The following is a 15,945-nucleotide window of genomic DNA, read 5'->3' as shown; positions in this document are numbered from 1 at the left end:
TTAACTCTAAATCCCGCAGCATAATCTCAAAACTTTTAGTTGAGCAACCACATGTCTTATATTGGCAGAAATCTTACATTCTTGTTAATCTAACTGCAGTGTCCATTTTACACTAGCTATTACATAAACAAAGACCATGCTATTGTTGGAGGATAGTGCACAACAACACAACACTTTTATCATGGCAACTGTTTTGATACATTCACCTGTGAAGGTAAATAATGTACTTATATTCAGTAATCTTGATCTGATTTGTCATCCTGAGGGTCCCAGAGATAAAATGTAGTGTACTTTAGTTCTGTTTAAAAAAAATAAATGTTTATATTCAAATGTAGAAACTGGGTTCTACAGTTTGACCCTACTGCTGTCTCTGCCCCCCCCCCCCCCCCCCTCCCGGCCTTCTAGATTTGTAAAGGTTAATGTATTTTCTGTAAGTAAGCTAATTATCCATCATGTATTACATTCCTGGGAGTGTGTAAACGTAAATGTTTTATTACCATAGCATTTTATGTACTTATGTACTTGAGAGATTATAAATTGACCAGTTCGGCACATTTGGGCAAGCTTTTGGCAGACTTGATACAACATTTTGTGTAGTGATGTAATTCTTCACTGGATCAGCCTGAAACCTTCCACACACACGGTTGCCATCTTGTGGACAACATCTAAATTACACCCAAAATCCTATCAGAATGTATGGCCTTTCTCTTGCATTTCAAAGATGATGAAAAACAAATAATAATAGAAAACACATGGTTCTTTTGTTTGTGTTATCTTTTAGTTGATCTAATGTGTTAAATTCTCTTACATTAAATTCAAATTTCCACAATCTTCAAAGTGTTTCCTTTTAAATTATATCAAGAATATGCATATCCTTGCTTCAGGTCCTGAGCTACAAGCAGTTGGATTTGGGTATGTCATTCTAGGCGAAAATTGATAAAAATACCCCGATCCTAACACGGAACCCAAACCGTCTGCACGTGTGCGCCATCGTGCATAAATTTATTTTGTTCCCCCATTTTGATCACGACTCGCAGGTTAAAATATCAAAACAAAATCTGAACCAATTACATTGATTTTGGGAACAGGTCGAAAAGCATTAAACATTTATGCCAATTTAGCTAGCTAGCTTGCTGTTACTAGCTAATTTGTCCTGGGATATAAACATTGAGTTGTTATTTTACCTGAAATGCACAAGGTCCTCTACTCCAACAACTATTCCACACATAAAATGGTCAACCGAATCGTTTCTAGTCATCTCTCCTCCTAGGCTTTTCCTTCTCTTGACTTTATATTGCAATTGGCAACTTTCATAAATTAGATGCCTTACCGCCACTTACCTCGTTCGTGTTTCAGTCACCCACGTGGGTATAACCAATGAGGAGATGGCAGGGGGGTACCTGCTTCTATAAACCACGGAGGAGATGGGAGAGGCAGGACTTGCAGCGCTGTCTGCATCACAAATACAACTGACAACTATTTTAGCCCTTGGCAACGCAGATGCTCATTGATGCGTGCGAGCAGTGGGTGCAATAATTTAATAATATAGATTTCTACATTTATTTTGCATCGCGAAGCGAGCGGTGTAGTCAGCCTGTAAAGGATGAAATGGCTTTAGAAATTGGCACAAGAAGTCCTCTCTCCCCCTCCTGTTTGCACTGGCAATAGAACCACTTGCAGAAAGAATTAGACAGGACACAAATGTAACAGGTATCAGTATTGGTAAACATGAATATAAACTAAACTTATTTGCCAATTATCTCCTGATACAGTGGGGAGAACAAGTATTTGATAAACTGCCGATTTTGCAGGTTTTCCTACTTACAAAGCATGTAGAGGTCTGTCATTTTTATCATAGGTACACTTAAACTGTGAGAGACGGAATCTAAAAAAAAAATCCAGAAAATCACATTGTATGATTTTTAAGTAATTCATTTTAATTTTTTTGCATGACCTACCAACCAGTAAGAATTCCGGCTCTCACAGACCTTTTTAGTTTTTCTTTAAGAAGCCGTCCTGTTCTCCACTTATTACCTGTATTAACTGCACCTGTTTGAACTCGTTACCTGTATAAAAGACACCTGTCCAAACACTCAATCAAACAGACTCCAACCTCTCCACAATGACCAAGACCAGAGAGCTGTGTAAGGACATCGGGGATAAAATTGTAGACCTGCACAAGGCTGGGATGGGCTACAGGACAATAGGCAAGCAGCTTGGTGAGAAGGCAACAACTGTTGGCGCAATTATTTGGAAATGAAAGAAGTTCAAGATGACGGTCAATCACCCTCGGTCTGGGGCTCCATGCAAGATCTCACCTCGTGGGGCATCAATGATCATGAGGAAGGTGAGGGATCAGCCCAGAACTACACGTAAGGACCTGGTCAATGACCTGAAGAGAGCTGGGACCACAGTCTCAAAGAACAAAGTGACACACTACGCCGTCATGGATTAAAATCCTGCAGCGCACGCAATGTCCCCCTGCTCAAGCCAGCGCATGTCCAGGCCCGTCTGAAGTTTGCCAGTGACCATCTGGATGATCCAGAGGCGGAATGGGAGAAGGTCATGTGGTCTTATGAGACAAAAAATATACCTTTTTGGTCTAAACTCCACTCGCTGTGTTTGGAGGAAGAATGATGAGTACAAAACCAAGAACTCCATCCTAGCCGTGAAGCATGGAGGTGGAAACATCATTCTTTGGGGATGCTTTTCTGCAAAGGGGACAGGACGACTGCACCGTATTGAGGGAAGGGTGGATGGGGCCATGTATCGCGAGATCTTGGCCAACAACCTCCTTCCCTCAGTAAGAGCATTGAAGATGGGTCGTGGCTGGGTCTTCCAGCATGACAATGACCCGAAACACACAGCCAGGGCAACTAAGGAGTGGCTCCGTAAGAAGCATCTCAAGGTCCTGGAGTGGCCTAGCCAGGCTCCAGACCTGAACCCAATATAAAATATTTGGAGGGAGCTGAAATTCCATATTGCCCAGCGACAGCCCCGAAACCTGAAGGATCTGGAGAAGCTCTGTATGGAGGAGTGGGCCAAAATCCCTGCTGCAGTGTGTGCAAACCTGGTCAAGAACTATAGGAAACGTGTGATCTCTGTAACTGCAAACAAAGGTTTCTGTACCAAATATTAAGTTCTGCTTTTCTGATGTATCAAATACTTACAGTGGGGCAAAAAAGTATTTAGTCAGCCACCAATTGTGCAAGTTCTCCCACTTAAAAAGATGAGAGAGGCCTGCAATTTTAATCATAGATACACTTCAACTATGACAGACAAAATGAGAATCCAGAAAATCACATTGTAGGATTTTTTTATGAATTTATTTGCAAATTGTGGTGGAAAATTAGTATTTGGTCAATAACAAAAGTTTATCTCAATGCTCTGTTATAAACCCTTTGTTGGCAATGACAGAGGTCAAACGTTTTCTGTAAGTCTTCACAAGGTTTTCACACACTGTTGCTGGTATTTTGGCCCATTCCTCCATGCAGATCTCTTCTAGAGCAGTGATGTTTTGGGGCTGTTGCTGGGCAACACAGCCTTTCAACTCCCTCCAATGATATTCTATGAGGTTGAGATCTGGAGACTGGCTTAGGCCACTCCAGGACCTTGAAATGCTTCTTACGAAGCCACTCCTTCGTTGCTCGGGCGTTCTGTATGGGATCATTGTCATGCTGAAAGACCCAGCCACGTTTCATCTTCAATGCCCTTGCTGATGGAAGGAGGTTTTCACTCAAAATCTCACGATACATGGCCCCATTCATTCTTTCCTTTACACGGATCAGTCGTCCTGGTCCCTTTGCAGAGAAACAGCCCCAAAGCATGATGTTTCCACCCCCATGCTTCACAGTAGGTATGGTGTTCTTTGGATGCAACTCAGCATTCTTTGTCCTCCAAACACGACTAGTTGAGTTTTTACCAAGAAGTTCTATTTTGGTTTCATCTGACCATATGACATTCTCCCAATCTTCTTCTGGATCATCCAAATGCTCTCTAGCAAACTTCAGATGGGCCTGGATATGTACTGGCTTAAGCAGGGGGACACGTCTGGCACTGCAGGATTTGAGTCCCTGGCGGCGTAGTGTGTTACTGATGGTAGGCTTTGTTACTTTGGTCCCAGCTCTCTCTGCAGGTCATTCACTAGGTCCCCCCATGTGGTTCTGGAATTTTTGCTCACCGTTCTTGTGATCATTTTGACCCCACGGGGTGAGATCTTGCGTGGAGCCCCAGATCGAGGGAGATTGTCAGTGGTCTTGTATGTCTTCAATTTCCTAATAATTGCTCCCACAGTTGATTTCTTCAAACCAAGCTGCTTAACTATTGCAGATTCAGTCTTCCCAGCCTGGTGCAGGTCTACAATTGTGTTTCTGGTGTCCTTTGATAGCTCTTTGGTCTTGGCCATAGTGGAGTTTGGAGTGTGACTGTTTGAGGTTGTGGACAGGTGTCTTTTATACTGATAACAAGTTCAAACAGGTGCCATTAATACATGTAACGAGTGGAGGACAGAGGAGCCTCTTAAAGAAGTTGTTACAGGTCTGTGAGAGCCAGATATGTTGCTTGTTTGTAGGTGACCAAATACTTATTTTCCACCATATTTGCAAATAAATTCATAAAAAATCATACAATGTGATTTTCTGGATTTTTGTTTTAGATTCTGTCTCTCACAGTTGAAGTGTACCTATGTTAGAAATTACAGACCTCTACATGCTTTGTAAGTAGGAAAACCTGCAAAATCGGCAGTGTATCAAATACTTGTTCCCCCCACTGTATATATATATATATATTATTTTTGATTATTTAATTCACTCGTTTCATTCACACCTGCACACTTTGGCGCTCGGAGGTTAAGAATTTCACTGTACAAATACAATTTTACTGGTCACGTACACATATTTAGCAGTTCTTATCGTGGATGTGGCAAACTGCTTATGTTCCTAGCTCCAACAGTGCAGTAATACCTGACAATGCAAAACAATGCATGCCAATACCCACATTTTTAAGAAAGGAATTAAAGGATCTGACCCTTTTTTTCAATGTTCTAAAATTACAAACCCAAATCTAACTGCCTGTAGCAAGAATATGTATATTCTTGATAACATTTGAAAGGAAACACTTTGAAGTTTGTGGAAATGTAAAATTAATGTAGGAGAATATAACACATTAGATCTTGTAAACGATTTTTATTTGAAATGCAAGAGAAAGGCCACAATGTATTTTTGCAGTTCAGGCACAACTTAGATGTAGGCCACTAGATGGCAGCAGTGTATGTGCAAAGTTTTAGACTGTTCTAAATAACCATTTTATTACTGTTCAAAATGTTGATTCAAGTCCCCAAAGCACCAGATGACCAGTTTTGATAGTCTTTAGCCGTACCATCATCCTACTCCTCCTCTGTTCCTCGGGTGGTGTAGAGGTAAACCCAGGCTCTGTGTGTTGACTTATGTAACAGTACAAGCCTTGGTTTCATGCATATTAACATCAGAACCCTCCTCCCTAAGTTTGTTTTACTCACTGCTTTAGCACACTCCGCCAACCCTGATGTCCTTGCCGTCTCTGAATCCTGGATTAGGAAGGCCACCAAAAATCCTGAGATTTCCATCCCCAACTACAACATTTTCCGTCAAGATAGAACTGCCAAAGGGGGAGGAGTTGCAATCTACTGCAGAGATAGCCTGCAAAGTTATGTCAAAATTTCCAGTCTATGCCCAAACAGTTCGAGCTTCTAATTTAAAAAACGAATCTCTGCAGAAATAAGTCTCTCACTGTTGCCGCATGTTATAGACCCCCCTCAGCTCCCAGCTGTGCCCTGGACACCATATGTGAATTGATTGCCCCCCATCTATCTTCAGAGTTCGTTCTGTTAGGTGACCTAAACTGGAATATGGTTAACACCCCAGCCATCCTACAATTTAAGCTTGATGTCCTCAAACTCACACAAATCATCAAGGAACCCACCAGGTACAACCCTAAATCCATAAACATGGGCACCCTCATAGATATTATCCTGGCCAACATGCCCTCCAAATACACCTCTGCTGTTTTCAATCAGGATCTCAGCGATCACTGCCTCATTGCCTGCATCCGTTATGGGTCCGCGGTCAAATGACCACCCCTCATCACTGTCAAACGCTCCCTAAACACCTTTGCGAGCAGGCCTTTCTAATCCACCTGGCCGCGGCATCCTGGAAGATATTGACTTCATTCCGTCAGTTGAGGATGACTGGTTGTTCTTTAAAAGTAATTTCCTCACCATCTTAAATAAGCATTCCCCTTTCAAACATTTTTACAAATAAGAGCAGATATAGGTCTGGAGTGAACCAAGGGCTATCTGCCCTCGACCAGCAGAAAAACATCCTGTGGCGTACTGCACTAGCATCGAATAGTCCCTGCGATATGCAACTTTCCAGGGAAGTCAGGAAAAAATACACACTGTCAGTTAGGAACGCAAAGGCTAGCTTTTTCAAACAGAAATTTGCATCTTGTAACTCTAACTCCAAAAAGTTTTGGGACACTGTAAAAGTCCATGGAGAATAAGAGCACCTCCTCCCAGCTGCCCATTGCACTGAGGCTACGATGAATCCACAATAATTGAGAATTTCAATAATAATTTCTCTAAGGCTGGCCATGCTTTCCTCCTGACTACCCCAACCCCGGCCAACAGCTCCACACCCCCCACAGCTACTTGCCCAAGCCTCCCCAGCTTCTCCTTCACCCAAATCCAGATAGCATATGTTCTGAAAGAGGTGCAAAACCTGGACCTGTACAAATCAGCAAGGCTAGACAATCTGGACCCACTCTTTCTAAAATTAGCCGCCGCCATTGTTGCAACCCCTATTACTAGTCTGTTCATCCTCTCTTTCGTATCGTCCGAGATTCCTAAAGATTGGAAAGCTGCCGCGGTCATCCACCTCTTCAAAGGTGGTGACACTCTAGACCCAAACTGTTATAGACCTATATCCATCCTGCCCTGCCTTTCTAAAGTCTTCGACAGCCAAGTTAACAAACAGATCACTGACCATTATGAATCCCACCATACCGTCTCCGCTGTGCAATCTGGTTTCCGAGCTGGTCACTCGTGCACCTCAGCCACGCTCAAGGTACTATCATTACTGCCATCGATAAAAGACAGTACTGTGCAGCTGTCTTCATCGACCTGGTCAAGGCTTTTGACTCTGTCAATCACCGTTTTCTTGTCAGCAGACTCAACAGGCTTGGTTTTTCAAATGACTGCATCGCCTGGTTTACGGACTACTTCTCAGATAGAGTTCAGTGTGTCAAATCGGAGGGCCTGTTGTCCGGACCTCTGGCAGTCTCTATGGAGGTACCACAGGGTTCAATTTTCGGGCCAACTCTTTTCTCTATATATCAATGATGCGGGTGATTCCTTGATCCACCTCTATGCAGACGACACCATTCTGTATACATCTGGCCCTTCTTTGTTAACAAACCTCCAAACGAGCTCCAATGCCATATAACACTCCTTCCGTGGCCTCCAACTACTCTTAAACGCTAGTAAAACTAAATGCATGCTCTTCAACCGATCGCTGCCCGCACCCGCCCGCCCGACTAGCATCACTACTCTGGACGGTTCTGACTTCGAATATGTGGACAACTACAAACACATAGATGTCTGGCTAGACTGTAAACTCTCCTTCCAGACTCATACTAAGCATCTCCAATCCAAAATTGAATCTAGAATCGGCTTCCTATTTCACAAAAATTCCTCCTTCACTCATGCTGCCAAACATACCCTCGTAAAACTGACTATGCTACCGATCCTCATCTGCAAAATTGTAATTATTCGCCTACCTCCTCATGCCTTTTGCACACAATGTATATAGACTCTTTTTTTTTCTTTTTTCTATTGTGTTATTGACTTGTTAATTGTTTACTCCATGTGTAACTCTGTGTTGTCTGTTCACACTGCTATGCTTTATCTTGGCCAGGTCGCAGTTGCAAATGATAACTTGTTCTCAACTAGCCTACCTGGTTAAATAAAGGTGAAATAAAATAAATAAATAAATCCTCGACTTCGGCTATGTCATTTACAAAATAGCCTCCAACACTCTACTCAGCAAACTGGATGCAGTCTATCACAGTGCCATCCGTTTTGTCACCAAAGCCCCATATACCACCCACCATTGCGACCTGTATGCTCTCGTCGGCTGGTCCTCGCTACATATTTGTCGCCAAACCCACTGACTCCAGGTCATCTATAAGTCTCTGCTAGGTAAAGCCCCAAAATATCTCAGCTCACTGGTCACCAACACCCACCCGTAGCACGCGCTCTAGCAGGTATATTTCACTGGTCATCCCCAAAACCATCATCTCCTTTGGTCACGTTCTCTGAAGTTGGAGACTTATATCTCCCTCACTAACTTTATTAAGCATCAGCTATCTGAGCAGCTTACTGATCGCTAAAGCTGTACATAGCCCATCTGTAAATAGCCCACCCTACTACCTACCTCATCCCCATATTGTTTTTCTTAACTATTTTTGCTCTTTTGCACACCAGTATTTCTACTTGCACATCATCATCTGCACATCTATCACTCCAGTGTTAATTTGCAAAATTGTAAATACTATTTATTGCCTTACCTCCTTACTCCATTTGCACACACTGTATATATATTTTTCTACTGTATTATTGACTGTACTTTTGTCCTATGTGTAACTCTGTGTTGTTTTTTGTCACGCTGCTTTGCTTTATCTTGGCCAGGTCGCAGTTGTAAATGAGAACTTGCTCTCAACTGGCCTACCTGGTTAAGTACATGTGAAATAAAATAACAACATTCACTGGACTCTCCCCACACACTCACACATACTACACTGACAATCCAACACAGACACACACACACACACACAGCAAAACAAACCATTTTGTATTGATATCCTTGTGGGGACCAAAGAATTGATTCACATCCAAAATCCTATTTTCCCTAACCCCTAAATCTAACCTTAACCCTTAACCTAACCTTAAGCTTAACCTTAAACTAAACCTTAACCTTAATGCCAAACCATAAAAAAACACCTAAACTTAACTCCTAATCGTAACCCTAAACCTAACCTTAATGCTAACCCTAATTGTAACCCTAAACCTCAAATTGCTTTTTTCCTTGTGAGGACCGGCAAAATGTCAACAATTTCCTTCTTTTAATATCCTTGTAAGGTCTTCTGGTAACACACATACACACACTCTACATGCGCTCACATCCACAAAACACACATGCATGTTGACGCCACACACACTCACAAATAGACACACTTTCACACTATTCACATACGCTGCTACTACTCTGTTTATTATCTATCCTGATTACCTAGCCACTTTTACCCCTACCTACATGAACATATTACCTCAACTACCTCGCGCCTCTGCACATAGACTCTGTACTGGTACTTCTTGTATGTAGCCTTATTGTTGTTATTTTATTGTCTTACTATTTCCTTTTTTAATTTAGCACATTTCTCTCACTTTTATCTCTGCATTGTTGGGAAAGGGCTTGTAAGTTAGCATTTCATGGTAATTTCTACAACTGTTGCATTTGGCGCATGTGACAAATACAATTTTATTTTTGTTATATGAACACACCCACTAAAAAGTGCTGCGTCATCCTACAGTATTGTAGTTCCCAGTCCCTCTGCAGCCCTGGCATTAATTATAGGCTACTCTTGAGTGACTGCACACTTTTCTGTGAGAGAACGTAGGGGCAAGGGAGGGACAGGGGCTCCCATGTGATTTATTGGTGACAATGTTTCTACCACTCAGGTCTTCATCAGACCTCCATTGACAAAGAACAAACCGATATATAGGCTACATGTATATAGGCCTATATACACTACAAAAGTATGTGGACACCCCTTCAAATGAGTGGATTTTGAGATTATTGTGGACTACAGGAAAAGGAGGACCGAGCAAGCCCCCATTCTCATCGAAGGGGCGGTAGTGGAGCAGGTTGAGAGCTTCAAGTTCCTTGGTGTCCACATCACCAACAAACTAGAATGGTCCAAACACACCAAGACAGTCGTGGAGGGGGCACGACAAAGCCTATTCCCCCTTAGGAAACTGAAAGGATTGGCATTGGTCCTGAGATCCTCAAAAGGTCATACAGCTGCAACATCGAGAGCATGGTTGCATCACTGCCTGGTATGGCAATTGCTCAGGCCTCTGACCTCAATGCACTACAGAGAGTAGTGCGTACGGCCCAGTATGTCACTGGGGCTAAGCTGCCTGCCATCCAGGACCTCTACACCAGGCGATGTAAGAGGAAGGCCCTAAAAATTGTCAAAGACCCCAGCCACCCCAGTCATAGACTTCTCTCTACTACCGCATGGCAAGCGGTACCGGAGTGCCAAGTCTAGGATAAAAAGGCTTCTCAACAGTTTCTACCCCCAAGCCATAAGACTCCTGAACAGGTAATCAAATGGCTACCCGGACTATTTGCATTTGCCCCCCCACCCAACCCCTCTTTTTACACTGTTGCTACTCTCTGTTTACTATATATGCATAGTCACTTTAACTATACATTCATGTACATACTACCTCAATTGGGCCAACCAACCAGTGCTCCCGCACATTGGCTAACCGGGCTATCTGCATTGTGTCCCACCACCTGCCAACCCCTCTTTTACATTACTGCTACTCTCTGTTCATCATACATGCATAGTCACTTTAACCATATCTGCATGTACATACTACCTGACTAACCGGTGTCTGTATATAGCCTCGCTACTTTTATAGCCTCACTACTGTATATAGCCTCGCTACTGTATGTTGCCTCGCTACTGTTATTTTTCAGGCTTTTTACTGTTGTTTTTATTTCTTTACTTACCTATTGTTCACCTAATACCTTTTTTGCACTGTTGGTTAGAGCCTGTAAGTAAGCGTTTGACTGTAAGGTCTACCTACACCTGTTGTATTCGGAGCACATGTTTATCAAATAAACTTTGATTTGATTTGATCTAGTGGAAAGGCTTCCCAGAAGAGTGGAGGCCATTATAGCAGCAAAGGGAAGACCAACTCCATATTAATGCCCATGATTTTGGAATGAGATGTTCGACAAGCAGGTGTCCACATACTTTTGTTGTACTTTTGTAACCATGTAGTGTATAGCAAATTCATCTCAGTCGCTTGTCTGTCACTCAGAAGACACTTTTTACTTTACAGTTCATGCATTGACTAACTGGAGCCAACTCGCACATCAATGAGATGTGATGGCTGAGTTGAGCTGTGATTGGCTGGATGGGATGGGGTAGAAGGGGAGGAGGGAGGTGTACTTTTCTTTTAGTTTCCCTGCTGACTGGAATTGAGAGAGCGAGAGAAAGATAGAGGGAGGGAGAGCAATAGAGATCATCAAAACGCAGCAGCTAAGCAGCCCAGCCAGCTAGCAGCAGCAGCTCCACTGCAGAGACAGAAAGAGAGAAACTGGTATTATAGAGAAAAATCCTTCACCTCCTCCTGTGCCGCATTGAACTGACCTTGCAGTTCACAGCCTCCCAGACGGAGCAGGAGCACTACCAAAGGGGCAAGAAACCTCAGAGCTTCATTAGGACTGGGATTGAAGGAGCAGTGGGAGAGAGAGCATGGACACTGCAAGGTCTATCCAGCATGAGATCACTTCTCTCAAAGGTACTCTCCTCTCTGTCTCCCTCATTTCCCCACAATCCCTTGCAGAGGAGTACCTCATCTTCTGATTATGTGGAGAAAGTTTTATCAAAGGATCTGTGCAATCTAAATGGAGGAATTCTGTCTCTCTTTATGCACCCCTTTCCCCTCTCTCTCTCTGCAATTGTTGAGAATCAAGGGAGAGAGAATGGCTTTTGTGTTCAAGCTTGACTGGATAGTATTGGTGATGGTGTATTGGGGCTGCCCTCATGTGTGTTTGTGTTCGCATGTGTGTGATGGCGTGAATGCACCGGAGTGGTGAGTGGCGGGAGCTTTCCGCTGCTGCATGCGGCAGGCTGAGTGCATCTGCGCCATGCTTGGGTCTGCAGAGTGATGCTGCATCGACGTGGCAATGTTACAAACAGACCAACCACAACTCTGCCCTTTGACTGGAGATCCAGAGCAACTCTGGACAGGAAACATAAAAGCAGACGCCATTAAATTGTAAAAAAAAAAAAAATGAATGTAGGGAAACAGGGTTCTTCTTGGCTTCTTCAACTCAGTTGATTATGACTTCATCCACTGCAGTGTGTCATGGAGCAGCTCACTTCTTATTGCATTTGTTTACATCCTATAGGTGTCACCACTGTACCCCCCTCCCACCCGACTGCTACTTTATGATTATCTCACTGTTACTGATCATCAACCACTCTGGGATGGAAATAAGACTGTTACAAGACATGTTAAGAAATGCACAATATGCCTTTTTGTAACACAGTGCTTTGTTTACCTGTGAAATATGTAGTGATAGAGTAATGATGGTATAATTATGGGATACTGATGATGTAAAACTAATTTTAATCTCTTTTTAATCTCATAATCTAAAAATGCTGATAATTATAGTGTTTTCACTCGGTTCTCGACAGACTCTCTAGAGACTCTATTAGGTTTGAATCAATCCAGCCCTGGTGTAACCGTGTGTGATTTGTTGCTAGCCTAGCACAGCAATCGATTGTCTGTGCAGTGCAAGAGCAGAACATTATCATGTTGAGTGGGGGTTCCAGTAATACTAATTGAACAAGTTCAGAACACAAGGCTAATGCTATCACCTGGACATGTTAGTTAGGCACAAGAAAGAACTCTGGATTTAGACTGTTTAGGCTATAGTTTCAATAAAAATGCTGAGTGCAATTTGTAAATGGCATCCACCCCAGTCTTAAGAGTGCATTATGGAGTTTGTGTCCCGGATTGAACCTTGCAGTGACTTCTCCTCCCCTCACTACTCTAGACAGGACTTTGTGCCTATTTCCTGGAGGTACTGCTATTTGGCTGGTGATTATGTGTATCAGTGTAATGCTACTACTCAGCCCATACAGTGGGGAGAACAAGTATTTGATTCACTGCCAATTTTGCAGGTTTTCCTACTTACAAAGCATGTAGATGTCTGTAATTTTTTATCATAGGTACACTTCAACTGTGAGAGACAGAATCTAAAACAAAAATCCAGAAAATCACATTGTATGATTTGTAAGTAATTCATTTGCATTTTATTGCATGACATAAGTATTTGATACATCAGAAAAGCAGAACTTAATATTTGGTACAGAAACCTTTGTTTGCAATTACAGAGAACATACGTTTCCTGTAGTTCTTGACCAGGTTTGCACACACTGCAGCAGGGATGTTGGCCCACTCCTCCATACAGACCTTCTCCAGATCCTTCAGGTTTCGGGGCTGTCGCTGGGCAATATAGAATTTCAGCTCCCTCCAAAGATATTCTATTGGGTTCAGGTCTGGAGACTGGCTAGGCCACTCCAGGACCTTGAGATGCTTCTTACGGAGCCACTCCTTAGTTGCCCTGGCTGTGTGTTTTCGGTCGTTGTCATGCTGGAAGACCCAGCCACGACCCATCTTCAATGCTCTTACTGAGGGAAGGAGGTTGTTGGCCAAGATCTCGCGATATATGGCCCCATCCATCCTCCTCTCAATACGGTGCAGTTGTCCTGTCCCCTTTGCAGAAAAGCACTCCCAAAGAATGATGTTTCCACCTCCATGCTTCACGGTTGGGATGGAGTTCTTGGTTTTGTACTCATCCTTCTTCCTCCAAACACAGCGAGTGGAGTTTAGACCAAAAAACTATATTTTTGTCTCATCAGACCACATGACCTTCTCCCATTCTTCCTCTGGATCATCCAGATGCTCATTGGCAAACTTCAGACGGGCCTGGACATGCGCTGACTTGAGCAAGGGGACCTTGCGTGTGCTGCAGGATTTTAATCCATGACGGCGTAGTGTTTTACTAATGGTTTTCTTTGAGACTGTGGTCCCAGCTCTCTTCAGGTCATTCACCAGATCCTGCCGTGTAGTTTTGGGCTGATCCCTCACCTTCCTTATGATCATTGATGCCCCACGATGTGAGATCTTGCATGGAACCCCAGACCGAGGGTGATTGACGTCATCTTGAACTTCTTCCATTTTCTAAAAATTGCGCCAACAGTTGTTGCCTTCTCACCAAGCTGCTTGCCTAGTGTCCTGTAGCCCATCCCAGCCTTGTGCAGATCTACAATTTTATCCCTGATGTCCTTACACAGCTCTCTGGTCTTGGCCATTGTGGAGAGGTTGGAGTCTGTTTGATTGACTGTGTGGACAGGTATTTTATACAGGTAACGAGTTCAAACAGGTGCAGTTAATAGAGGTAATGAGTGGAGAACAGGAGGGCTTCTAAAAGAAAAACTAAAAGGTCTGTGAGTGCCGGAATTCTTACTGGTTGGTAGGTGATCAAATACTTATGTCATGCAATAAAATGCAAATTAATTACTTAAAAATCATACAATGTGATTTTCTGCATTTTAGTTTTAGATTCCGTCTCTCACAGTTGAAGTGTACCTATGATAAAAATTACTGACCTCTACATGCTTTGTAAGTAGGAAAACCTGCAAAATCGGCAGTGTATCAAATACTTGTTCTCTCCACTGTATCTCCACTCTCAATCTATCTCTCCCTTCAAGGGACAATCTGGGATTGGTATATACATTTTTTGACTTTTAAATTAAATATATTTACAGTGGGGCAAAAAAGTATTTAGTCAGCCACCAATTGTGCAAGTTCTCCCACTTAAAAAGATGAGAGAGGCCTGTATTTTTCATCATAGGTACACACATAGTTGATGAAAACAAACCACCACTCCAGTGTCCAGTCTAGCCTCAGTGGTGTAAAGTACTTAAGTAAAAATACTTTAAAGTACTACTTCAGTTGTTTTTTGGGATATGTGTAACAATGTGCGCTGAGAGTTGGGAAGCAAGTTCAGGGAGTGAGTGTTTTAATAAATAAACGCAACATAAAATGAAACAAAACAAGAAACACGAACAGCGCACAGACTTAACACTGGAACAGAAACAATAACGCCTGGGGAAGGAACCAAAGGGAGCGACATATATGGGGAAGGTAATCAGGGAAGTGATGGAGTCCAGGTGAGTCTGATGACGCGCAGGTGCGTGTAACTATGGTGACAGGTGTGCGCCATAATGAGCAGCCTGGTGGTAGAGCCCGGAGAGGGAACACACGTGACAGTACCCGCTCCCCGACTCGCGGCTCCAGCCACAGGACTCCGACCAAAATGACGGTCCCTGGGATCAGGAGCATTTTGAATGCTTAGTAAGACAGGAAAATTGTCAAATTCCCGCACTTATCAAGATAACACTTGGGCTTCCCTTTTGCCTCTGGGCTGGTGGAGTCACTAAACACAAATGCATATTTTGTAAATAATGTCAGAGTGTTGGCGTGTGCCCCTGGATATCTGAACATTTCAAAAACAAGAAAATGGTGCCGACTGCTTTGCTAATTATAAGGAATGTTATATGATTTATACTTTTACTTTTGATACTTAAGTATATTTTAGCAATTACATTTATTTTTGATACTTAGTATATTTAAAACCAAATACTGCCCTTCATTATGCACACCTGTTACCATCATTACGTGCATCAGCGCTCATTGGACTCACCTGGACTCCTTCATTTTGTTGATTGCCCCCTCTATATCTGTCTGTTCCTCTGTTGGTTCCCTGTGTCAGCATTATTGTCGTAATGTCGTTTTGCGCCAGGCTGCCCTTCATTACACACACCTGTCACCATCATTACGCGCAGCAGCGCTCATTGGACTCATCTGGACTCCTTCCCTTTGTTGTTTGCCCCGTCTATAGTTGTCTGCTCCCCCATTTGTTCCCTGTGTCTGCACTGATGTTATTTTGTCCCCTGTCCATGCACTGTTCCTGTCCTGTTTCATGTCCGTTATCTATAAAGTTTTCACCCTATACCTGCTTCCTGTCTCCAGCGTCG

General features: G+C 43.0%; 1 pseudogene; it reads left to right on the top strand.

The window, feature by feature from the left end:
* Positions 1–15,110: 15,110 nt before the first annotated feature.
* LOC110487689 overlaps positions 15,111–15,945 on the top strand; it is a 139,818-nt pseudogene continuing 138,983 nt past the window's right edge.

Source organism: Oncorhynchus mykiss, chromosome 32, assembly GCF_013265735.2.
Source record: "Oncorhynchus mykiss isolate Arlee chromosome 32, USDA_OmykA_1.1, whole genome shotgun sequence".
NCBI classification, from domain to species: Eukaryota; Metazoa; Chordata; class Actinopteri; order Salmoniformes; family Salmonidae; genus Oncorhynchus; species Oncorhynchus mykiss.
This window is presented reverse-complemented; position numbering and strand designations above follow the sequence as displayed.